Source organism: Ochotona princeps, chromosome 4 (assembly GCF_030435755.1).
Source record: "Ochotona princeps isolate mOchPri1 chromosome 4, mOchPri1.hap1, whole genome shotgun sequence".
NCBI classification, from domain to species: Eukaryota; Metazoa; Chordata; class Mammalia; order Lagomorpha; family Ochotonidae; genus Ochotona; species Ochotona princeps.
This window is the reverse complement of record NC_080835.1, coordinates 18,112,755-18,136,949: the sequence shown is the minus strand read 5'-3', so window position 1 is coordinate 18,136,949 and position 24,195 is coordinate 18,112,755. Positions and strand designations below refer to the sequence as shown.

General features: G+C 48.8%; 1 long non-coding RNA gene across 1 annotated transcript in view; it reads left to right on the top strand.

Moving 5' to 3' along the window:
• The first annotated feature begins 9,191 nt into the window (after positions 1–9,191).
• The window catches only part of LOC131480173 (uncharacterized), a 99,381-nt gene continuing 84,377 nt past the window's right edge, over positions 9,192–24,195 (top strand). The window contains exons 1-2 of the long non-coding RNA XR_009245293.1: positions 9,192–9,522; positions 14,668–14,783. This is a non-coding gene — a long non-coding RNA (uncharacterized LOC131480173). The remainder of the gene's footprint in view (positions 9,523–14,667; positions 14,784–24,195) is intronic.

The following is a 24,195-nucleotide window of genomic DNA, read 5'->3' as shown; positions in this document are numbered from 1 at the left end:
AATTGGATCGTCCTGAACACAGGATAAACTCATATAAGTTTGTCTTGTCTTTTTTTTTTCTCCAATTAAATTCACATTTCATTCTACCACATTGCGATGCCTTCACTTTTGACATTGTCATTTGAGACCCAAACTTTTTCTTCATGGGTCCCGAACTTCAGGTTCCTGCATGGTGAGGTAAGTGGCATTTGCTGGCACTGTCTAGGGTAATTTTTTTTTTTTTTAAGAAAACCCAGTACTAAGGATTCTGATCCACACTGCTTGGCTGTCAAGTTTGTCCTTTACTGGTCACTGTTGGCCCTAACTGCCCTTCTGGGTTCCCCAGTCCAGCCACAGATGTTACTCCAGCCTCACCAGCCTAACTGGAAGTGAAACAGACCTTGAGGAGTGACCTAATTACGATTCCATGAACACGGTGTCTTAAAGACAACCACTACAAAGTGTGGGCTCTCTGAGAGCCACTCTACTCAGAAAAGGTATTTCCTCGGCCTGCTGTTTATTTTCCACCTTTAAAGGTACACTAGAACTGTTAAAAGATGCCATGTTTTTCCAAGTGAGCTAAAAGCTCGCTCTCCTTGTGGCAAGATTAAATACAATTCATTATTTAACTGCATCAACCCTACGAATAAGTTTCAAAAAGCTGACCAAACCAGCACGTATGTTGAACTAGGAGTTAAAAGGCATGCAATCCATGTTGTCTACTCTGAGGCTATAAGACCCAGTAATCTAGGTTAGATCAGCAGCCAACTGAGCCTGTTTTATTCATGAATAGGTCAAACATTCTGCTCATTTAGAGCCACAAAACTCCCTTGAATTTGTGAATGAGTTCTCTCTGCCTGTTAAGTTCAGCTGGGCTATGCAACTGTCCACCACAAGACTGGGGCCAAAGTCATGCAGCTATGTCCGGGGCTCCCTCCAATTGTTTGTTTCTCCTTGCAGTCTGTGCTTTCTATGCTCTGGTACTTTTCTACTTAACCTCTGCTGAACTAAATATATGGGCATTCTGAAACCCACCCCACTCTTCTCCCCGCTCTGGCCTCAGCGTCACGTGCTTGCTCTGGCTTCCCTGTCTTTGCTTATATATCCTTACCATGAAACCTAATCTAGATACTCCTGGGTTCCCCCAAATTCTCATGCTCCCAAAGAGCCTTTCACAGGCAAGACATCTGGGTTACTAAGGTGTCCAATAGTTAGAATAGTTTAGGAAAGGGAGGGACCCTTTGATGATGGAGTTGTGCAAAGAGCCAATTTAGCTTCTTCATTGTGCTTAGGTTGAACAATATAAAAACTGTGAGGTATCATATTCTAAATATGAGACTTCAGAGTCCTTGATGACAACAAAAAGGTGTGTGTGTGAGGCAGGAGGTGAAATTCCAGTTCTTTTCCTCCAGCCTTCCACGACTCCTTAAACTGTACACCCTCAAACCTTCAAATATGCTGATTTCTAAGAAGTGTTTTCCAAGACTGAATGTACCTCTTGATCAGGGTAAGTGATGAAAACATATATTTAACAGGGGAAGGGAATCAAACACCTGTATTATGCATGCTAAGGTTTATGTCCCCACTCTGTATTAATGGTTCAGCCTCTAGTTCTCAGAATCAAGGAACGATCAGGGATGCGAATGTCCAGAAGAGTGAAGGTGGACTAGGGTGAAATAGCCAACTCAAGGTACAGATGTGCCGCTCTTCTCACTGTAAGATGGGCTTCTGGGGAGACTGAACCAGTGCATTCCTCTCTGCAGGACCACCCAAGGGTGGAGACATGATGGGACAGAAAGCCAACTGCATTTCCATCCCCATTGGTTAGTTTCCGACAACTCTCTTGAGCTGAGGAGGGCAGACCCAGTTGTATTCTTCCTTTGGAAAAACAAAAGAAGGGTGTAAATGGGCCATAGCCTTGAGTGGTAGCTATTCTATGGGTTAGAGAATTCCTTAGAAGAATTAAATCACTTTCATTATTGAAGTCACTGAGCAAATTCCCATACACCTTCAACTGCACATGATGAAACCTGGAACTGGAATATTAAAGACCAGAGGCTGAAGTAGAAGTGGCGTGGAATGCCTTGGGCATGGGTGTTGGAGAAACACAAACATGAGTTTGATCTGATCTCTAGCTTTACAACTTTAAATTCTAAGGCTTTTTTTTTCTTGGAGGTTTTAAAAGATAAGTTGTTTGAAACTTTTTGGGCTTATAAGTGTTTTGGTGGATTTCTGTGCTTGATGACTAATGGGATAGGTACAATATTACAATGATACCTATAGAACTTCGTTCAGGATTGAAGATCATTTATGCAAAAGTACCTGTCACCATGTTTGGAATACATTTGGTGTTCCACACTTTTATTTTCTTCTCTCTTTCTCTCTCCCTCTCCCTTTCCTTGGGCCAAAATAGTCTTTGCTCCCTGGAAAAGACATCCTCTGGCAAAAAGGGATCACTTTCCAGTACTGGTTCTTGCATGGATTCCCTTGGTTGATTTCCTGAGGACTGGGACCTACTGTTTCCTCCTCCAGATCTAGTACTTCACCTATTGGCATTTTCCTTAGTGCTTGGATAGAAGGTAGAAGCAGAATCATTCTGGGCTTTGCTGACCTTGCAAGAGAGGAGAGTCCGTTCTTTTCAGGAGTGGCATGATCATCAGCCTACTTCTACAGACCCTCTGGTGAGGCACTGGGATGCCCAGAGACGGATTGGCAATGCGCAAGGCAGTTTTCATCTTTGACAGGTTCCATGCAGGTCTATGAATTGCCTGGGTCTTTAGCTGGATTGCTTAGACAGTGATTGGGCATGGCAGCCCTCATTAAATGTTGGTAGCACACTCATGAGGTCAAAGTCACCAGCTCCAGCCCACGCATGAACCCTAGGACCTGGCTGAGGAGTGGGGATGCAGATGCTAGCCATGGAGGACTAACTTTACGTAAATGCTGCTACTGAGCTGCCCGGCCCTGACCATCCAATCTGATCAGTAAGCCTTATCCCTATAGCAAGACAGGGCAGAGAGAGAGAGAGAGAGAGCGCGCCTTTCCTAGGAGGGAGAATCAGAGACACTGAGTGAGTTGACGAGGTGTCCAGGGTAGAACAATGTAATTTGGAGTGATACCCTCAAAAGTTCCGATGTGCACAGCCTAAGTACTGTTTATTTGTTCCCATGTCTAACTTTATTTTGCTTGTTAGATTTAGGGTTTGTTGTAAGGTGTTGGGGATCTCAAATGAACCGTTGTACTCAGCACCAGCCACAACAGCACGCTGCATTAGAAAGCAGGTCACATTACTCTAAACTACCTTCTCTCTAACTCATCTATCTAGGCCGTTACAGCAACTAGGCAACATTTATGCTGACACCAACTTTGTCTTCTATATAAGAACCTTTAAAAAACGTGCCCAGCCTGACATTGCCCTGACTCCAAGAAGACTTCATTGAGAAATGATGGGTGTAACCCTGTCTGATCACATCTCATTCGCTCATGTGGTCAGCCTTCCTCTCATTGATGACTCTCCTGAGTGCACTCTGCCCTACTGCAGCCACAGGCTCCCATGCACAAATACATGCATCCGAGGAGCTAAAAATAAACTGGCTGCCCATGAGCTGCCAGAGGGTGTCCTCTGGACAGAGCGGATGTCCTCTGTCTCCTCTTAGCAGGCACACACTTAAGCCACGGACAGAAACGAAGGGCACCAGACAGGCTTAAGTTGAAACCAAAACCTCTCAGGCAAGTTGCAAAAGCAGGGAAGGCCTGAGAGGAATGACACCAGCTGAGACCCATGGATGTTCCCTCCCAGGCCACGAATGATTGCAGTTATCGCTGCAAAATGATTCCTTGGTGTCCAGGAAAGCCACCGCCAGGGAAAGTTGATAATGAAGGTTAGGCAAGGAGACGAGCCATCCACTCCACCACCATGGCAAACAGCTCTCTACTTGCTGGGTGCCCACCTCAGGGAGAAGGCGAGGCCAGGTGGATGTGGGATGCTGTGTGCATCTGGGCCCCAGGGGCTGATTGGCAGGGAGGCGACTGCTGTGGAGCTCTTCCCAGCAGCAAGAATTCTTCCCACCTCTATCACTCAATAAACCCTTTGTCATGCTGAGGTGTGGCATTTCCTCTGCTGAAAATGCCCCATCCAAACGCACTACACACTCACACACACACACACTCACACACACACACACGCGCACATGCACTCAGGGACTTTGTCACCCTCATGAAACAAGCTCCATTCAAATGCGTTTAAAAATAGCACTAATCCATTGAGCTCATTTTTCAGGGACGTTATTTCGAGAAGAGAAAAAGATCGCTTGGTATTGGAGAGCGAGAAAGGGTAAAACGCCACCTCGCCCGAAAAAAGTCCCGATAATGTCGCTGGAGACAGCATTTACAGCCTTTGTTGAATTTCCTCCTCCTCCTCCTCCCATTCAACAAAAGTTGTTTATTTGCTAATACCCGGCCATCTGGGTATTTATAGAGGTGGGTTTCCTCTTCGGGTGCTGAACACGGGGTGAAGATTCAACGAGCCCTGACCCTCCCTCCTCGGTGATACCACCGCCAGCAGCGACTCCGGGGAGGCCGGCGGATTTGTGAATCAGCCCTCCCCTTCCCCCACGCAGAAGCCCCCCTACAAGCTGGCCGCTTGTGAAGGGCGTGTGTGTGTGTGTGTGTGTGTGTGTGTGTGTGTGCGCGCGCGCGCTTCGTTGCAGGCGTATTTGTTCCTTGCTCCGGGAGTTTGTCCGTCTCTCTTGTCTGTAACTCGGTCGCTGCTCTCTGGGAAGCTGTAGCTGGCCGATTCCGTGGGAGACCAAGCGGGATGCGTAGGCGCAGGAAACAAGAGAAAAGAAGCAGGGAGGGAGAAAAAGAGCAGGAGAGCTAGCGGGAGCTGTAGAATCTGTTATTTGCGTCACTCGAGGAGCCAGGACTATCTGCCCGACAAACACACAGAATTAATCCGAGTTAGAGCCGTAGCTGTCTGCTACCGCGGCCAGATGAGAAAGGGCGGGGAAAGGACGCACGTCCGAGCCGGCGCTGCGCCGCGGAGTTGGCAATGGGCAGCTGGGGCGGGGGTGAGTGGGGGGCCTCTGGGGAGGCGGGTGTTGTCCTGTTGGGCACACCCCCTCCGGGGATCGCTCGCCCAGTGCGGACGAGGCTGCAGCCTCCTCTGCAGCTGCCCAACACAAGCCTGGGGTGGCGCCCGCCTTGGCCGCCTTGCCTGCTCAGTGGCTGCGCGCAGCACAAAGCGCTGTCTCCGAGCAGAAGGCTTTTCTCGGCTGAACCAGACCCACCAAAGAGGAGAATCTGCACGTGACGTCAGTAGCTGATGACTGACGCAGGCTGGCAAAGGAGACTCAAGGCGGCTGCTCCGCGCTGTCTTCATGAGTCTATTTTCTCCATTCCCCTCGTAGTGAATTACTAGAACGCAAACACACACACACACACACACACACACACACACACACACACACGTAGCTTTTAAAATACACATTATCAAAAAGCGGTGTGCTGCAAACACCAAGCGATTTTGCAAAGCGGGGGTGGGAAAAGTGGGAAGGGTATGGATGATTTTTTTAAATCTCATTTGGGAATCTCCATCGTGGATAGCATTAGACTCCTCAGCTTTCCTGGGAAGCTCCTCTGGGGAAGGGGCTGTGCAATCCCCTTCCCCCAGCACGTAGGAAATCTGGTCAATGGAGACAAGCAGCTCTAAGAATACAACCGCTCCACCGCCTTCTGCTCCGGGGGACTGCGAGAAGCTTGCAACAGGCAGAGGCAGACGGGGGAGTTGATGGAGGGAGGGAGGGAGAACATAAAGAATTATTTGGCAATTTTTTTTTTCTGCTTTGAAAAACATCTGCAGTAATGCAAGTGAGTCCGGCGGTGCAGGAAGAAAAAAAGTGGGGAGGGGGCGTTAATGCACTGTTAATGTTTTGGACGCAGCGTTCCAGCGAGATGCCTTTGTGTGTGGAGGTTTTTTTTCAGTACTTGCTAAAAATAGCATTGGGTTTGATCGTGTTCCAGAAATAGACCGAGGGCTGTACTGGGATAAAAAGCCAGCGCGGGTGGAAGAAAACCTGGACATCACCGCATAACCCCCCCCCCCAACTATGTCTGGAAATTAATTGTTGGATTTTTCCTTCCCCTCTCCCCTCTCTCCATCCACTTTCTTTTCCCTCCCCCTGTGTTTCTCTTTCTCTCTCTTAAGGAGTCCCCATTTGGGTAAGTAATATTATGTCATGTGCATGCCGCAGACTGTAAGTATGAGCAAATGCTTACTTTGTGCATGCTTTGGGGTTCTTTCTGGCTGCCTTTTTACCTCTCTCTAAAGGACAAAATGGGGCTGAGTAGGGGGTAAGGAATGTACTGTGAGTATGTATAAATGTGTGTGTGTTTATATATATAATGACTGCATGCAAAGGAACTGAGAGGGGGAATTCTTGCAGAGCTGGGAATCACCCTGACGAATCTCTGAATCAATAGCTACTGCAACTCTCTCTTTTTCTATGGGTCGGCGCTGTTGAGCTGGGTCCTCTCCACTGCCCACACCCCTCCCCATTTTCTCTGTCTTAAAGGATGGCCAGACACGACTTAATGGGCTATCTCTCTGCGAGATTTACAGAGATGGTGCAATACAGATCCAACTTGCATGGATGAGGTTGGGGAGGAAATGGCGGGGCGCGGCCGGGAGGGAGAAGGGGTAAATCCTTATTACTTGCACAAATCTCCCCTCTCGCTCCGGCCACAGAACCGGAGGATCGCAACCCTGGTCGGTTGGCCCAGGACTAGGTAGCTGTCCACGGAAGATAGGTGCTGAAAATTCCTTGGTCCTCAGCTAGTTCAAGTTCTGAGCGCCAGGGGGCGGGGTTGGCACCAGCTGCAGCTAACCCCGCCCTGGATGCAGAAGAGGGATGTGGAGAGGAAGGAGTTAAGGATGTTCAAAGGGGATAGTCGTGACTTCGGTGAGAGCTTTGGGGAAAGGAGGGGTGAGTGGGAAGGAAAGAGGGGAAAAATTTAAAGGAGAGGGAGCGAAGTGTTATATTCGAGGAGGCCAGGCCCTAGCGCTCCAGGAACTGGAGGCCGATGGCACCCTAGCTTTCCGTGCAAAGGCTGGAGCTGTCTGGGTCTCCACTCCCCATTTTTATTTTACCTTCCCGCCAGTGGGTTTGAAAGATTTCTCCCCGGTGATGGAGACACTCCAAATAAGTGGCTATAGGTTGCTCTATTCCAGCCCTGGTCCCCTCCCACTCGGTGACCACCCCCCCGAAACACACACACTCCACATTCTACAATTGTAGGGTCGTATGAAAGGTGTGTGTTAGGACATTTTTCTTGTTCCCTTTTTCCTTGGCGTCCTAGTCAGAGGCGCCCCAGATGACTTGGTGGAATGAGCGATTTATAAGCTAAAACTCAGGAATTGCTGGCTCGATGTTCGGAGAATTTAGACTGGGGAACATCTCACGCAGCACCAAAAGTCAAATGGTTGCAAATCAGCTCAGAGAGAGATTGGGGAGGGGCTGTCCTCGAAGCTGACAAAGGTTACTGGAAAGACCTCAGCTGGCTGCGAGTGTGGGCTCTGCCTTGGGTGAAATTCATTGCAATCAATTCCAGACACTCTGGCCAAACTTGTGGCCAGACAGGTGAAGAGGAGGGAGGGTATGAAAATTGAGCACTTAATGCACGAAAAGACATCCCTGCTCATTAACTGTTCCCAGAGGGATAATAAAGGTGCATCCTTAAACTGGCCCACAGAGTGGGCCACAGATAGCTGGGGGGACTGGAGTCTTCTTTGCAGACCCGCAGTAAGCTGGTAGGCATGCAAGGATATTTTTTTTAAAGATTTATTTATTTTTATTACAAAGTCAGATATACAGAGAGGAGGAGAGACAGAGACGATCTCCCGTCCGATGATTCACTCCCCAAGTGACCGCAACGGCCGGTGCTGCGCAGATCCGAAGCCGGGAACCAGGAACCTCTTCCAGGTCTCCCATACGGGTGCAGGGTCCCAAAGCTTTGGGCCGTCCTCGACTGCTTTCCCAGGCCACAAGCAGGGAGCTGGATGGGAAGTGGAGCTGCCAGGATTAGAACCGGCACCCATATGGGATCCCGGGGCGTCCAAGTCGAGGACTTTAGCTGCTAGGCCACGCCACCAGGCCCCATGCAAGGATATTTTATACACAGTACTTAAAATGCTAAAATACACACAGCAGCAGCAACAACTTCTTGGGACAGTTAGGTAAGTATGCCCTTTTCCCTGCCCCCAGCCTTCAGGACAGAGACAAGAGGGGAACAGATACATGCTAATCCATCTACCTAGCAACTGCTCCTGGCACCAGTGACCTGTCACCCCCACCCCTACTCTTCCCCTCCAAGCAGGTCAACCCGGGTGCAACCCCAGGGGGGAAAGAGGGTGGATCGAGCTATTTTTAGCTCAGAGGCCGTCTTGCAGTAGGAAGGTTCTCGGGCTGGGACTGGGTTTGAGCAACTCATAATAGTAACAAGAGCTATGACTGATGTTGTGGAGAATAACAAACAACGCCTCAAACCACACTTGACAAATCTCAAACCAAGCTGCTCGCAGCCCCTCCCCTCGCCCCGGCCCACCTCTGGGCCTCCGCGTCATTCACCGGGACCTCCTAGTTCCCTTCCCGAAGTCTCCACCCTCACGTTGCCCGGTTGTGTTTACAAATGCCGCCGCAATTGGCAAAGGAAATGAGGCAGGGGGTGTGGGGTGCGCGTACCATAAAGTCCTTGTAACTCCTGCAGCCTCGGCGGTGGGACCTCTAAGAGTCAGAGAAGGGGACGGAGGGGCGCCCCCTTGTCCTCATTTCGCTCCCCTCTTCCTCATTCTCCCCCCCCCGCCCATGGCCCCGGCACAATGCATAAGTTTACCCCCAAACTGGATTCTATTAAATAATTCAATGGTAGCAGTGTAATTTTGGTTGGAACCAGCACGGATTCCCAAGTCGTGACTGCAAAAAGTGAGTAATGCGCGCTGGCTGCGTCATGGCTCTAGTCACAGTTCATTCCGAACTGAGAAGGATCGTGACTTCGCCTGGAGACGTCCCCTACATGGGAGACGGGGCGGGGCGGGGGCACCACACAGGGGGGGGGACGGGGCTTGAGGGGAAGACCTAGCCAATGAAAACCGCTTCCAGGGGGGCATTTGAACTCGGCTGCTCGCTGCCTGGCTCTCCCGCGTCTGCCCGGCGCTCCAAGCTCCCCCCCTCCTCCTCCCGGCCGGCGCTCTTCTCCGGCGCGCTCGCTCGGCCGCTACCCGAGGAGTCCTCAACAAGTTGGAGGGAGGCAGAAAGGCAGGGGTTAAACTCGGGAAGCTGCAATTACCAAGATCGTGACCCTCCCACACAGTACAGTAACTTATATACTTACCTGGAAGAGCCCGCTTTGCCGCCGGGCAAACACCCGTGGGGGGGGGTGGGGCGGGGAGGGGCGGGAGGAGAGCGGCCCGGCCGGAGAGGGGCTCCTTCGCAGCTGGCTGCAGCGCGGACGGGACCGGCGCGCTCTCCCGCCGCCCCCCGGACCCAGGTAAGGAGCAGGTGGGGGACGCCCCGGAGGGGCGGGTGGTCCGTGGGCTCTCGGGTCGGCCGAGCTCAACTTTTTTTCCCCAGTTGCCCCGCACCGCGGCGGCGGGAGCGGATTGGAGCCCCCTGTGGCGCGCCGGCTGGGCGCACTGGCGCTCCTGCGCCGTGTGTGTGTGTGTGTGTGTGTGTGTGTGCGCGCGCGTCTGTCGGTCGGGGAGCCCAGGGAAGGCGGTGGCAGGGTGGGTGGGTCGCAGAGCCGTCGGAGAGTGATGGATGGGCCGAGGGGGTGGATCGACAGGGACTCTATGACAGTAGCTCCAGCGTCTGGAGACGGTGTGCTTGAGCGGGCTGGACGCGGATGGGAGTGCGCGCGCCCGCCCGCACGTCGATTCCAAGGGTGCCAGCGAACAAATAGGGCAACTTGGCCCCGCAAGTTCTTGCCGTGTTTTGCAGCAGCCCACCCTGGCTGGCCCGGCGTAGGGGAGAGGGGTTATTACCTGATTGAGGGGATGGAAAGACTACACCCCCCCCCGGGGGGGGGGAGAGGACAGTCGGACGTCTCCTAGCCCACATCTTTAGGAAACACCCTTAGGCAGAGCGAGAACCGGGGCTGGGGGAGGGGGTGCTGCAAGAGGGAAGAAGGGCAACCCCTCAAAGTTTGGCTGGATCGGAGCGAGGAGGCAGCCAGCAGGGAGGAGGGGGGAGGAAGCAGGGAGCGGGAGGAGAGGGCTGGGTGCCCCCCCTTCCGCCCGCGTCTCCCCGCACCTCCCCTCTCCCTCCCCCTGCAGCCGCTGGAATCCCCCGCCGAGGCGGGAGCGGGCGGTCGAGGCGAGCTCGCCCCTTGCAGTCCTCTCCAGCCTTGTATAGAATGGCTAGGAAGGGGGATGGGGAGGGAAATGCAGCAACGAAAGGGCACCTGAGGCGAATGGGCCCTGAGACACCCAACAGCTAGACGGGTTTTGAGGAGGGGGCATAGGAATGGCCTCGCTCCTCTACAGAACACCCAGAAGTTTTTTTTTTTTTTTTTTTTTTTTTTTTTGGAGGAGGGGGTAATTAAGACATTCTCCCTTTTCTAGCTATAGGCTGGCTAGCGTGGAGTTTGGGCTTATTTGATGTTCATCTTTGCCTGTCCTTTTCCGTCTGTATCTTCTGGCTTGGGTCCCGTTGGGAGAGGTCGCCTTCTGGAATCGCTTTATCCTAACACATCGCGCAATCCTCTCACCTGGGCCGCAATGAGGACCTGAGGGGGAGGGTGGTGGTGGTGGTGGTGGTCCTGGGCAGTAATTATTTTTTGCAACAAAATATTTTAACGTGTTCCAGTCTGGGTTCTTGTTGAATAATTAGAAATGGAAATATTTTTTTCTCCCTCCCCCTTCTGAAAAAAAAAAAAGGAAATGTGAGCTCTCTTTTGATTGGTGGATGACGATTTTAGTCCGCACCAATGGGCTGGCGGCCTCGTCTGTATTTATTTAGTGCTCTGGGGGAGTTTTTCTCTTTACGCAGCGCCTGTAGTCACGGCTGGAACCTCTGCTGGGGACTAGGAGCGGGGATGGGGGGGGATTCCGAATCGTACCTGTTCAGGGATCCGCGACCTTGCAACCGAGGCTGGCGGAACCCTGAGCCGGGAATGGGAAGCTAGGACAGGCAGGCGGGGAGGCTCGGGGTGCTTGGGGACGGGCAACGGCTGGAGGAGGCTGGGCTCCGGGATCCCCGGTGTCCCTCACGCTCCCGTTCTCGCCCAACACACACCTTTTTGGCGGCTGTGCGGGGCTGAGTTGAGGGGCTCGAAGACGGCTAGGAGAAAAGGAGGGACAGGTCGGGGGACGCTGAGAGGGAAGAGAGGACGGTGCGCGCGGCGGGAAGGCTGAGCCAAGGTGGAGCGCGCTGGGGAGACCCAAGCCTTCTCGGCTCCGGGGTTCGGAGACATCCTGGGCTGAAGGCGGCGGTGGCAGCGGCGGCGGCGGAGAAGGACCGAAGCAGCCGGCGGACTCTGCCCTTCGCGAATCTTTTTGCGGTCTGGGCTTGCTGTACATAACTCAATAGCCGGAAGCCCTTACCCCAAAAAGCATTCGCGGAGGGCGCACGCACCGAGACGACGGCGGCCACCAAGGATCGCCGAAGCCCGCACCTGCCCGAAGCGACGCCGTGTTAGCCTTCCTCCCCAAGCCCTTTTCCCATTTCCCACGGAAGCATCAGTCCTCGCCCTCCGGTCCTCTCTGCTCCCCGAGGCTTTGGTCACGCGCCTTCCCGCCGCGCTGGTCCCCCGCCCCCAACTTTTTAACCGACTTTGTATCACAGGGGAAAATTGGAGCGGGTGGGGTGCGTGTGTTTCCGGAGACGTGAGAAGACGCTGAAATGCAATAAAAGTTTACAGAAGTTGTGTTTTCCCCCCACATCCCGAATAACCCCCCATTTCCTCCCTGCCAAAAAAAAAAGTGGAGGGGGGCTAGTCTTCGGGATAAGCCAGTCCCTTGCAATTTGAACCGGTTTAGGACATATTCTGACCATTCCTGACCTAAGTGATCCCGACTCCGCAATATAGGGGTGGGGAAGCCCTTGAGAGAGAGGCGGGGTGGGGGGGCTCAGCACCCTCTGTCCCTGACCCGGGTGACCCCCGGGGGCCCACGAGCCTCGGGGACTCGGGTAGCTTCGGGAAAAAAAAAAAGAGGGAAAACACCGAGGCACCGCCCGCTCCCCGGAGCCTCTTCCTTCGTGCCTGCTTCCAACCTAATCTGGGGCGTTCTGCAGCGTCGGGTACCCCCCATCTCCTCCTTTTCAAAACTAAGTGGCACGGAAGGAAATAAAACTGGTGAAAGCTAGGGAAACCCCCACAGAGAAGGCGCTTAGGAGAGAGGCAATTGCACAACTTAGCAGAGGCGTCCGCAGCCCCATCCCGGCCTCTCCAGGCGCCCGGCCCCGGGGAGGGAGGCGAAGCTGCAGGAGTGGGGGTGAGTTTGTGGGTGCCCTCCACACCGCTCCCAGCATTACTGTCGTGACCACTTGGGTTACAAGTGGCACCCATCAGGCCTGCACCACGTTTGACGCCCCGTGCCCTCCGCCAGCTAGGAGCACTGCTGGATGCCCTTGCCCTTAGGGACTGGGGCCAGGGGGACACACGAACACACACACACACACATACGAGTGCCCACGGCGATGCACAGGAAGGACTGCAGGTTGTGGCCAGGGAGACCACAGTCCCAGACTCCAGGTCTGTGAAGCTTCTCAGTTTCGGGGAGGGCCTGGAATTGTCCCGCACCCCAACCACCTTGCTTCCAACCGATCAGACGCCCACTGTCCTCTCCCTGTCCCTGAGCTCAAACCCCCACCCCCCAGCTGTAGCCCAGAGTGAGCCGAGGGCTCCGCAGCCCCGCCGTGCTGGACAGAGGCAATCTTTTCCAGCTCAGCCTGGGAGAAGGCGCCCAAGACGAGGACTTCCAGCGCTGAGGCGAAATCAGGGCTCCCCTCCCCAGATAAAGGAGCTTTTGCCTGCCTGAGTGCATTTCTGGGAAGAGTAAAAGGGTCGCTAAGAGGAACCGAGGTGACGGAGCCAAAGCAAAAACTCTGGGGGGCGATTGCTGCCGCCTCTCTCCTGGGGCCGTCTGTGGAGCGACTGCTCTGCGGAGGGAGAGGCGAAAGAGCCACGTTAGATTTAAAAATAGCTTCACCCTGCGTCCCTGTGACTCTTTTGTTTTTGGTTCCTCCCCCCCCCACCCCTCCCCAGCCAGAAAACCCTTCCCTTCCCTCCCCCACTCCCCCCAAAAGCCTGAATCTTCTTGAGATTGTGGAAAGAGGTGACCCAGAAAGAAGTGAACTCCAAGACATGGGCTTGAGCAAGCCGAGCGCAGGCTTCCAGCACCCCTGGTCCCCCTTCTTCCCCTACACTGAGGCGATGGGTGAGGTGGGCTCCCGGGGTGCAGGGCCACCCGGCGCAAGCCGGCGTCGTGCGGCCCCGGAACCAGCCCTCGCCTCGCCTCGCCTCAGCCAGCCAACTGTTGCTGCCTCGAAGCTGCTGCTGCGGCTGAGGCTGCGGCTGCGACTCGGGCAGCTGCTGGGGCGGCGCACGCCTGGGGCCGAGGCTCCTGGCTCTAGGTCCGGGTTGGGGGCTTGCGGAGAGGGGGCTCTTACTCGGGTGGGGAGGGAGATATGTACCCCTTCCCCTTTTCTTCCACAACACGTGGACATTGGTGGCTTCTTGCGGCTTTCCTTCCCTTTCTAGGGTGAACAGACAGGCCAGTGGGAACCTATCGTCCCCTTCCTCTTCAGCTTGCTTTTGCACAGGAAGGAGGGCCTGGTGCGGGGGGGGGGGGGGGAGAAGAGAAGTGGAAATCTCCCTGAACCCTCAAATTGCCTATGCACACCCCTGAGTGCAGAGCCACTTTGTCGCCTCATCAGCCACTCAGCCAGGGGCCTGATATAAACTTGTAGGGGCTTGAGTCTGATCCCAACCTCTGGAGCCCCTATAGGAGAGGGGCAGTCCCTGGAGACCCCTCCTCACCCCAATCTGCTTCTCTCCAGGGAGGGATGGGACTTGTTGGAAATATCACTGGGGACACTTGATCCTCAGACTTGGCTTCCCTTCTGACTGGGTTCAAAATCAAGACCAGAGGTGGTCTTTGCAGCCAGGGGGTGACATGAGGGCCTCATGGAGGGCTCTCCCAGGCCACCTGCTCCCAGCCAAGGACAGACAGGTGGCCCAGTGGTGGGTGCAGTCACGGATACCCTCTTGCCCAGGCCTGTTTTGGCTTCTCTCCCTAGTCACGGCTCCTCCATCTCTGCTGCTGCCCCCCTTCGCCCCACACCCAGCCCAGAGCCCTGTTCCCTCCTTTTGCGTAGCCCTTTGCCCTTTGTATCTTGTTCCCAGGGCCTGTGCTTGCTTTGTGTGCCTCTGACCTGCTCGCCTCTGCTCAGAGGCAGAAAGAAGGATTGAGTGAGAGGCCTTGAGCAGCTGGCCTCCGTCTTCCACACACATCCTTCTCGTTGCCAGCATCTCTGAGAAGCTGCCACTGCCACCCGCCCCTTCTGTCTTGGCCCCGTTGGCCTATGGGTCAGCCTCCCTTCTCCGTGGCTCCCTGGGAAATGTCCCAGGCCCCCTAGTCTTTCCCATTGCTCCGAGCCTGCCATGTAAGCCTGTCCATCTTTACCCTTCCAGGTGGTCAGCCTGTGTTGACACCAGAGGAGCCTGCTTCAGGAGTTGCTGCCGGAACAGTAGTTTGCAAGAGGCCACTGGAGCTGAAGAGCCTGGTGGAATGTTCTCTGGACTCCCAGGTGAGTGCAGACCTACATTGGCTTATGGCCTCCTTGTTGGGGTGGCCTCTGGGGGCCTCCACATACTCTGTGCTCCGTGGTGAGACACAGGGAAGCCAGAGACCCAATGTTTGGGGCTGTCCTTGAAGATTGGGTCCTTGGCAAGGTCCTTGGCAAGACATCCTCAAGTCACAGGGGAGGATGCAACACTGCAGGAGATAGTGTCCATTTCCTGTACCACCCCCAGGTCTGCCATGTGTCTGGGTGTTTGGAAGTTCCCTGTGCACTAGGCCTGTGGGCCACCGGCCCTTCTCAGTGAGGCTCACTCTTCCCTCTCCACCCCACTTTCTTGGCTTTTCTTGCCTCTCGGGAGTGAGAAATGCAGAGCTGAAAAGGTCATTTGCTGGACTGTTTCTGTGAAGATACTGAAATGTCTGGTCACTGTCTGCTTCATTGGAGTTTAGCATAAGATGGTTAGGAAATTTTTTAGGCTATTGCTTTTCTAGTTTTGAAGAGACTTTAAATACTTTTACTTTCCCTGTTAACCAGCAAAACTCTTTGGTAGAGCTTTTGTTTAGCCACCCTTCGGAGCTTCTGACTCACACCATAATTCTGATTGGGGAATTCAGCTCTGACACTTCTGAAACCCCAGGGCTGTTGGGCATGTGAAGAAGGGAGAGACTGAGCTTCTTGGTTCTTCCTGGGGTACCCCGTAAACCAGATGGAGGTGGAGGTGGGCAGGCCAGAAATCTTCCAGGCAAGCTGGAGGCTTTGGGTAGATATGAGGCAGGTTAGAACCAAGGCCTTCAAGTCGTTTTGACTAAATGATCCCCACACAGACTTTTTGGAATTTTTTTCATTTTGCATGCAGAATACAATTAATAAGCCAGTTGGTTGGAATCTGCTGTAATTCGCACCTGCAAAGTGAGAAGGTCATCCTACTGGTGTCTGAGAGAATGACCTTTGAACTCCTACTTGGAATCAGAGGAGTTGACTTTGCACAGTCTCTGTCTTTGGGTCAAGGGTTGGTTGCTGATCCCATGTGATCAAGATCTCTCCTCATTGACATTTAAATCACATAGGGAGGAAATCTAAGAAAATATTGCCGAGTGGGGGGTGCTTTTCTTATCTGCAGGGTTCTATCTAACAGTTGTATTGGAAGGGAACTCCATCTATGAGTTTAGCCTCAAACTTAGATGCAATATCCAGCATGGAAGAGCTAGGAAGAACAACAGATGGTGTCTAGAGACTAGTATCTTCATCGTGTGTATCAAGAGAGGTTAAGTAATCACTTGCCAAGTTCACGTAACCGGGGCTCCACCCCACATTTTTGTCTACTTTGGGTTTGGGTTTTGATTTTAGTAAATGTTTTCTGTCACTGCCCAATGATAATCCATAAACACCATAGAGAAGTTGTCACAAATTCCCTTCCAAAATGACTTGCCTTTACAGGAATAGGGTTCAAAGCCAAGTTTATGAATTGTTATGAATTCTGCTTCTGGGGGCCTCAGGAGCTCAGGCTCGGCTCTCCTCTTGCCTTGGACACAGACAGGAGCTCGAAGACTCTTGGCAACTCTGTTACTTCAGTCAGCTGAGGCAATTTTCAGCACAAGAAATTTGCTGTGTCATAGGATCCCAGTGTTGGCTTCCTTCAGAACCTCTGCTAGCCTGAAGCAGCTCCAAGAGCCCAGGGCCCTTCTCCCTCAATTCTCTCCTTTGCGTGGTGGTTTGACTCTTGCCCATCTGACCTGGGAGGCTTGGTTATAAGCTGCTAAGAGGTCACAGGGCTCAGTGGGAATTCTTCCAAGACCTCCTTTCTAAGCCAGAAGGACCTCAGAAAGAACTTTCAAACCAAGCAGAGATCTTGTAATCCTTGCCCCTCAGATTTTTTGTTTTTTTAAGAACATTGAAGTTCACCTACTTGTAGCAGTCTTGCTTGGTATGGTTAGCTATACGTATTAAGATTTACTGCCAACCTAGAGATCTACCCTCGTTGTTTCAGCTTTCCATGTTTGCGTGATGACATGCTATACTAATGATGGTGTTCTTAGGACAAGGAAATAGTAGTCACACTGTGTGGGCTTATCACAAATAAATTATTGTGAAGGCAATTTCCGCAGACATTTCCCAGTGTTTGCTCTCCAGTCTCCCCTTTGGGAGGTACATTTGCTGACAGTTTCCAAGGAGAAAATAAGATTTATTTCTCTATTGAAAAAGAAAGAGATTGAGAGAAAGAAAAATGAGATGATGAGAAAAATACAAATCAGTTCATGAGCAAAATAGAGCTGATCAACAGTAAGAAGAATTCAAAGTGCAACTCTACCTAGTCATGGAGACTTAGGATTATAAACTTGAGAAAGCAGTTACATCCTCTCTGGTTTCAGTGTTTCCTTCTATAAAACCAGGTGCTTTGAGCTCAGTCCTCTTCTATTCATGCATCTATTTGAGAAATGTTAAAAAATGAAGTTTATATAGTATGCATCAATACAGCCTCTATGCTGTTTCAGGCCTTGTTTTGGGTATCAGAGATATCAACAAATTATTCTCCCTTTTATGATATGAAAATTATTGATCTTCCTCTCCAATCAAAAGCAGAAAAGAAAAACACAGGCATTTTATAAACAATTCCATGGAGTGTATGGCTTCCCTTGGCCTGTGCATCCCAACTTTGAATTTTCATCTTCTGATCACTGAAGTCAGTATTTTACAATGTTAAGATTTAGGCTTGGGGACGTAGCCAAATCTTTGTTTTTAGCTGCCTCTTGTTATTTTATTTTTGTAGCAAACCTGTTGCGTTTTATTGCAATTTTGGTTCTCTTTATTGGAGAACAGATATTTTGAATCTTAATTAATGCTGCAAGAAGCTGGCCTAAATGTTAAGCAGAACATCAGACACTGAAGATACTTGTGAAATTGAAGGACAGGAGCAAAAGAGCTTTTGGTTTGTGTGAGTGTGTGTGTGTGTGTGTGTGTGTGTGTTAATTTTATTTATGTGAGAGACACAAAGACAGAGAACTCTTGTGATTGATTCTCTCTACAAGGCTAGGAATGGATCAGAAATGCAACCCAAGTGTTCCACGTGGACAACAGAACTCAATGACTAGATGTCATCGGTTGCCTTCCTGAGTCTTTCCTAACAGGATGCTGGAGTCAGGAGCACAGCTGGGACTGGAACTCAGGTTCTTTGATGTCAGAAATAAGCATCTTAACAATATCTTAAACCTGAGGCTAAGTGTCCACCCAGATGAGAAGTTGTAATGACCAAACCAGGATGGTCCTATTGCATTTCTTTTTTTTTTTTTTTTTAAAGATTTTGTTATTATTGGAAAGCCAGATATACAGAGAGGAGAGACAGAGAGGAAGATCTTCCATCCGATGTTTCACTCCCCAAGTGAGCCGCAACGGGCTGGTGCGCGCCGATCCGAAGCCGGGAACCAGGAACCTCTTCCGGGTCTCCCACGCGGGTGCAGGGTCCCAAAGCTTTGGGCCGTCCTCGACTGCTTTCCCAGGCCACAAGCAGGGAGCTGGATGAGAAGTGGAGCTGCCGGGATTAGAACCGGTGCCCATATGGGATCCCAGGGCTTTCAAGGCGAGGACTTTAGCCGCTAGGCCACGCCGCCGGGCCCCGGTCCTATTGCATTTCAAAAAAACTATTCTATCTTTCAGGCTAAGTATTCTTGGCAAAATTTGGTGATTTCATGGCAAGAAGGGAGGTTTCTGTTACAGCTAAACAGTACTAGGTCACCATACTGGGATTTGTAGCAAAGTGGGATTAACCTGTCAGAATCACAGACAAGCGAGGGGTTCCTTGAGAAGAAAAGACCAGTGCATTTGTGGCACTGTTGGGTTGGTAGTATGACTACTTCTTTGTCGCCCATCTCTGTGGAAGGCAAGTCTGTTGAGGTCTGCTTTCTTTTTCAATTTATTTTGCTGTTACCTGAAGGCACACAGGCAAACACATACACACACAGAGGGAGGACAGCATCTTCTATCTACTGGTTAACTCCCTAAATGTCAACAACAGCCAAAGTTGGATCTCACCAAAGCCAGAAACTAAAGCGCTTTCCAGATGTCCCACATGGGCAGCAGGGACCTAAGTACTTGGGTAGTCACCTACTGCCTCTCAGGGTATGCATTAGCAAGAAACTGGATTGAAAATAGCCTTTACACAAAGGAGACATGATAGGAGACATGGGCCCTCAAGTGCCTGCTCCAACTTTAATGAAGGAGACACTAGAAATCCTCAAAGTCACAAAATAGGCACATGGGGAGCTTTTACCGAAGTTCTGGGTCTTTCAGACCTTCCTTCTTTTTTTCCTTCATAGTTCTTCCTTGCATTGAGGAAGACTTGAGTTTTGTCATTCAGGAAAAGGGACATACTGTCTTTACTAATGATCAGATAATAACCCAAGCTGTACTTTCAAAGGGCAGTAGACGGTCTCACTCGATACTCTTCAGCGTGGGTGGACAACCTATGGAAGTCAGTGCTGAGCAGTGACCTTGGAAGTGAAGTGAACCATCTTTGAAAGGGTCACAGCTTGGACATGAACATGTGAAAATTTGTTAGAGTATGAGAGGATGGGATGAAGTGTGTGGATTTCCACTTAAATCAGAAAGCAGCAGGTTGTTGTTGTTTAGACTAACATTTAGGGAAACCCACTGAAATATGAACTAATCGTTTCCATTTTCTCCATTTCCTCATTTGTAAAATGGGATTCACAGCCACAGCACTCACCTTGGGTCCTGGCAAAGATTAAATGAGATTACACATATAAGAACTTCCTAGATAGTTGGTGCTCAGTGTGTGCTAGCGATAACTTTAACAACCACAACAACAACAATAACAAAATGATTGTTTCTTTGCCTGAGTGACACAAATAGCGATGTCATACAAGGCTTAGATCCTAGGACCAGCAGCTGGAGGTCCAGGGCTATTCCCAGAGTGACAGATAGAAGATAATCTTTTCTGGAAGCATCTGTCCATTTGCTCTGTAGCCTTCTAGTGCCCGGGATTAACTCAGCTGGGAGCAAATCACAAGGCTGATAGGAAAATCTTTCTCTCTAGTTTGTGTGTCCCTCCACAAAGATTATCTCTTTTTTTTTTTTTATTTCATTCCCCCCTCTAATTCTATGCTCTCGTGGTCTTTCAAAAAATCAATGAAATATAAGCACGTTTTTTTTTTCCACTCTTGTTCCTTTTCTTTTATTTGTTTACTTTTTTTTTTTTAATCGGTGAGACGGAATGATGCTTACCATTGACCTCTTACTTTCAGCTTACATCCAGTCTTAAATCTTTAGAACTTAGTTCCCATCAAGGACAGAGTAAAGGAAATACAGCAGCACAAGCGTAGGAAATGCTCTTCATTACCATAGAGGATGTTTTCCCTTTCCTTTTCACACATATGTATTTTTTTCATTTTTTCCCTTCTTCTAGCTTCACTTTTCAATGTCTTGTAATCTTTTTATTCTTCTTATAGCTATCTGAACCCTCCAAATAACTTCCTTCTTCTCCTTCTGAGCCCCTGAAGTTGTCTTATCAGGCAGTTCTTTTTAAATCATGTCTGCAAACTGCAGGAGGAAGTAGAGAAGGGATCCGAAGCAGTCTCTGCTTTTCCCCCAAAGCGGGGGGCTCGGGTTCCCCCTTTGCACCGCAAACCTAAGGAGCAAATTTGTGGGCATTCCAAAGAGAAAGAGAATATACTTTTATTTTGTTTTATTTATGTCTCATAGAAATTGTAGTCTTCCCAATGACTTAGCTACATTTTCATCTTTTGGGGTTTAAGTCCAGAGCTTACTCACTGTTTCCACTCTCCAGTGACCTTTTCTATAAAACCAAACCAAACCATCACAAGAAGCCCAGGGATATGTCACACACAGACTAATGGAGAGTGGACTGGCTATCTCTTCTTGGCAAGCTTAGTGGGGAGATGAGGAAGGCAGCATAGTTTGAGGAAGTAGAGGGATCTATTAGCCAACAGCAAGGATGAGCTTTGGAAGGTAGTAAGAGGTCAGTTTTCTGCCCAGGTCTGCCCTTATCAATTGTATACCCTTGAATAATTTGTATCTAAGCCAGTGTCCCCATCTGTAAAATGGGAAAGGTTCATAAGATTATGGATAAGATCACATGAGATATCAGTAAACACACAGTCTGATCTGTGTGATCTGTGCTTGCTAACACAGGCCCCTGTAGGCCCAGTCTAGACCCAGCCCTGCAGAAGATGGAGGAGTTGAGGTGGGAGCAAAAAGCAGAAAGATACATGCGTGATTAATTCCTGGAAGTCTGTGGGCAAGAGAGGCATCTCACTACCAGGGGTCCCCACTAGTATTGGATCTTACCATGATTATCCAGTTGCTGGGAATCTGCCTGGGACCCAGTCTGGAGCTGAACAAATGGTGACAACACAAGAGGAACTTGTTCAGGGCTTGCTAGTCTCTGCGCTGAAGATTTCAGTAAAATTGCAAAGACTCAGTTGCATGTGAAGTCCTTACGGCCTCAGCAGGCGAACTGCTTAGGTAAGCCCCATCAGGGAGTCACGATCTTAAGCGTTAACTCACCTTTAAGGATCAGATTTTAGGTTTAGCTTCATTTAAAAAAAAGGAAAGGAAAGGAAAGGAAAGGAAAGGAAAGGAAAGGAAAGGAAAGGAAAGGAAAGGAAAGGAAAGGAAAGGAAAGGAAAGGAAAGGAAAGGAAAGGAAAGGAAAGGAAAGGAAAGGAAAGGAAAGGAAAGGAAAGGAAAGGAAAGGAAAGGAAGAAACAACTTGAGCATTTATTTCAAGATGAAGTTATTATTATCATTTATATATTTTTTAATCTAGGGGTCTCTCCACTTTGAATGCACAGGGTCAGGGACAAAAAAGAGAACAGAAAACTTCTTTGATTCAGCTTGGGGGTTCTGTTACCCAAAATAAAATTGCTGGCAAATTCTGTAATTCATAGCTGATTAGGATCAGTAAATAAATTAACATCCTATAAATGAATTTAAAAGGAAGACAGAATGAGATATAGCCCTCCAAAGTTTCCTGGTAAAGTTCCGTCAACTCTGAACTTTAATGCTACATTGAAAGAAATAATATTTAAACAAAAGAAGAAAACAGTTTTTCTCCTAGTGAATTTCCTCATACTTAATTAAAGAAAATTTTTTTTAATATATGTTGGCAATGCAGCACAGAAATGTTACTGATAACATAGATTTAAAAGGAAAGGAACTATTTTTTTATTGACAGTTTACTGACTTAAAATTTGCTCTGTCTTGTTTGTAAAACAGACATTTTAAGCTGTAATATAAATAGATGCTTAGTCTATTATCTGCAATAATTGGCAGGCTTAAAAAGCCCTCCCAATCACAAATATTTCCTTTTAAGTTAGCCTTCAGGAAATCTGCCTAGAAAATAACCTGTCTCAGGTAGTTTTAATAAGAAATGTCTGGACTTAAAAATGAAGCAGTTGCAAAAACAGTAGCTATTACTTCAAATAACAAACAAACAAGATTTTAAAAATATAAATGCAAGCTTATTGCTTTTTGAAGATCAGCTCTTGGTTTTTAATCTGTCTTTTAAGGATGCTTTAGAATTCTAGAGGAAAAGAAAACCTTTTCAAATAAGCCATACAATTTTTGTCATTTAGTACTTTAAAATTTGCTTCTCAGTAAGCTTTCAACTAATCTGAGATTGAAAATCAATTTTTGTTTGTATTTTTTGTTTTCTGTAAACCTGTATAACAATAAAGGTAATCTATTCAAGTTAAAGATTATCATTTCAACAAGCTTAAATAGCTAAGAAGATATTTTATTTATTATTCTAAAATACTAACATTTGATATAGCACAAAAATAAATATTTCTACGGAGAAATATGAAAATTCCTTAATATGGTTATTTTCGGAAGATGAAGTCCTTTTTTTCTTCAATTCAGAAATTTATTCTTTAATTTGAAAATCAGCCTTCTTCTTGAATTAATATTTTTACTAGAAATATATTTTTAATCAAAATGATTTCATAGGTAAAATTTTTCAATGAAAGTATTTTTTTAACTAATAATTTTTAAGAGCTCATGTTTTAGCATTAAGTTGATTTCAGTTCTCTTTTATTTTTATATATTCTCATTGATTTAAAATTAAGAGATGTTAATATAGTACATTAAAATAAGTTGTTTATGGATAATATTTTACTTATGAAAGCATACAGGATACTAAATAGTGACTGTCTCTTATTTACTGTTTTGTCTTTTGGCAAGGTTTTTTTTATTCATTTTTTTTTTTTTTTTAATGCAGGAGGCTCTTATAATAAGAGTAGTAGTTTCTCATAGCTGCTTGAGGAGTCATAGAATTCATGCAGTTTGTACAAGCATTTAGGAATGACTCCCAATTCAAACAACCAAATAAATATTTGTATATGTTTTAGTGACAAAATCCTGGGTCCCAGAATGATTCCCAATTAAATGCCTTGTGGATCTGTCACAGAGTTTGACTTGTTCCTCCTCGCTTGCACTGTGCTCACCCACCTGTTGGATTTCAGTGTGATACTTCTGCTACGGAAAATCAGTGAGACAGGAGGCTATTAAAATGCTGAATTTCATCATACAACTGCTTCCTTCTTTCCCACTGCCACCTTCCTGAGCAGAACAAGCCCAACCTGGGGTGCAATCTTGCCAAACACACACACCGCTTTCTTTCATTTCTTCTGTAGGCTGTTACTATGTACCCTGATGGGGACAGTATGACTTACGGATCTCTCTTTTTTTTTTAAATGGAGGTTTGGTGTTGCTCTGGAAGGAAAGTGGATCCCTGTCTTTCTCTTCAGGGCGTCAAGATTGTATATTATTATTATTAGTAGTAGTAGTAGTAGTAGTAGTATTGCTGATGTCATGCCCTCAGAGTCTAAGATATTTACAGATAGTAGAGAAGGGAGGTTATGATGCCCCAAGCGTCCCCGTGGTTGGCTAGCTTGGAGGTAATTCCGAGAAGGCCATGGAAGCAGAACTCTGCAGCAACACCTTAGCCTGGGGATGCCTTGAGAACCCTGGAGTTGTACAGTCTCTGTGTACATGTGGTGAAGTTGAGGAACCTTTCCTGTGGGTGCACCTGCACCCATGTACACACACCCTCTGATCTTCACCATGTGGACCTGAGGGTGTTCTCATGTTAAAGTATACCTCGTCAGCATGGTCAGTGCACTGCAATATGCGGATTCCTCTAAGGGTCACTTACAGTCCAAGTGGAGTCCATCTGCCTGCCACATCCGTAAACTCAACACAGACAATGTTTTTGACATAAGATACCCATAGTTATGCTCAAATCTCAGTTGAACCTCAGAACCCTTCTTGTCACCTAAAAAAAATTAACTGCATAAATGTTCAATCAAGTCACCTGTTTTTGAGCAGGCTAAATCAAACAACATTCAAAACAGATTTTTTTTTTGAGGCAATTGGAATGATAA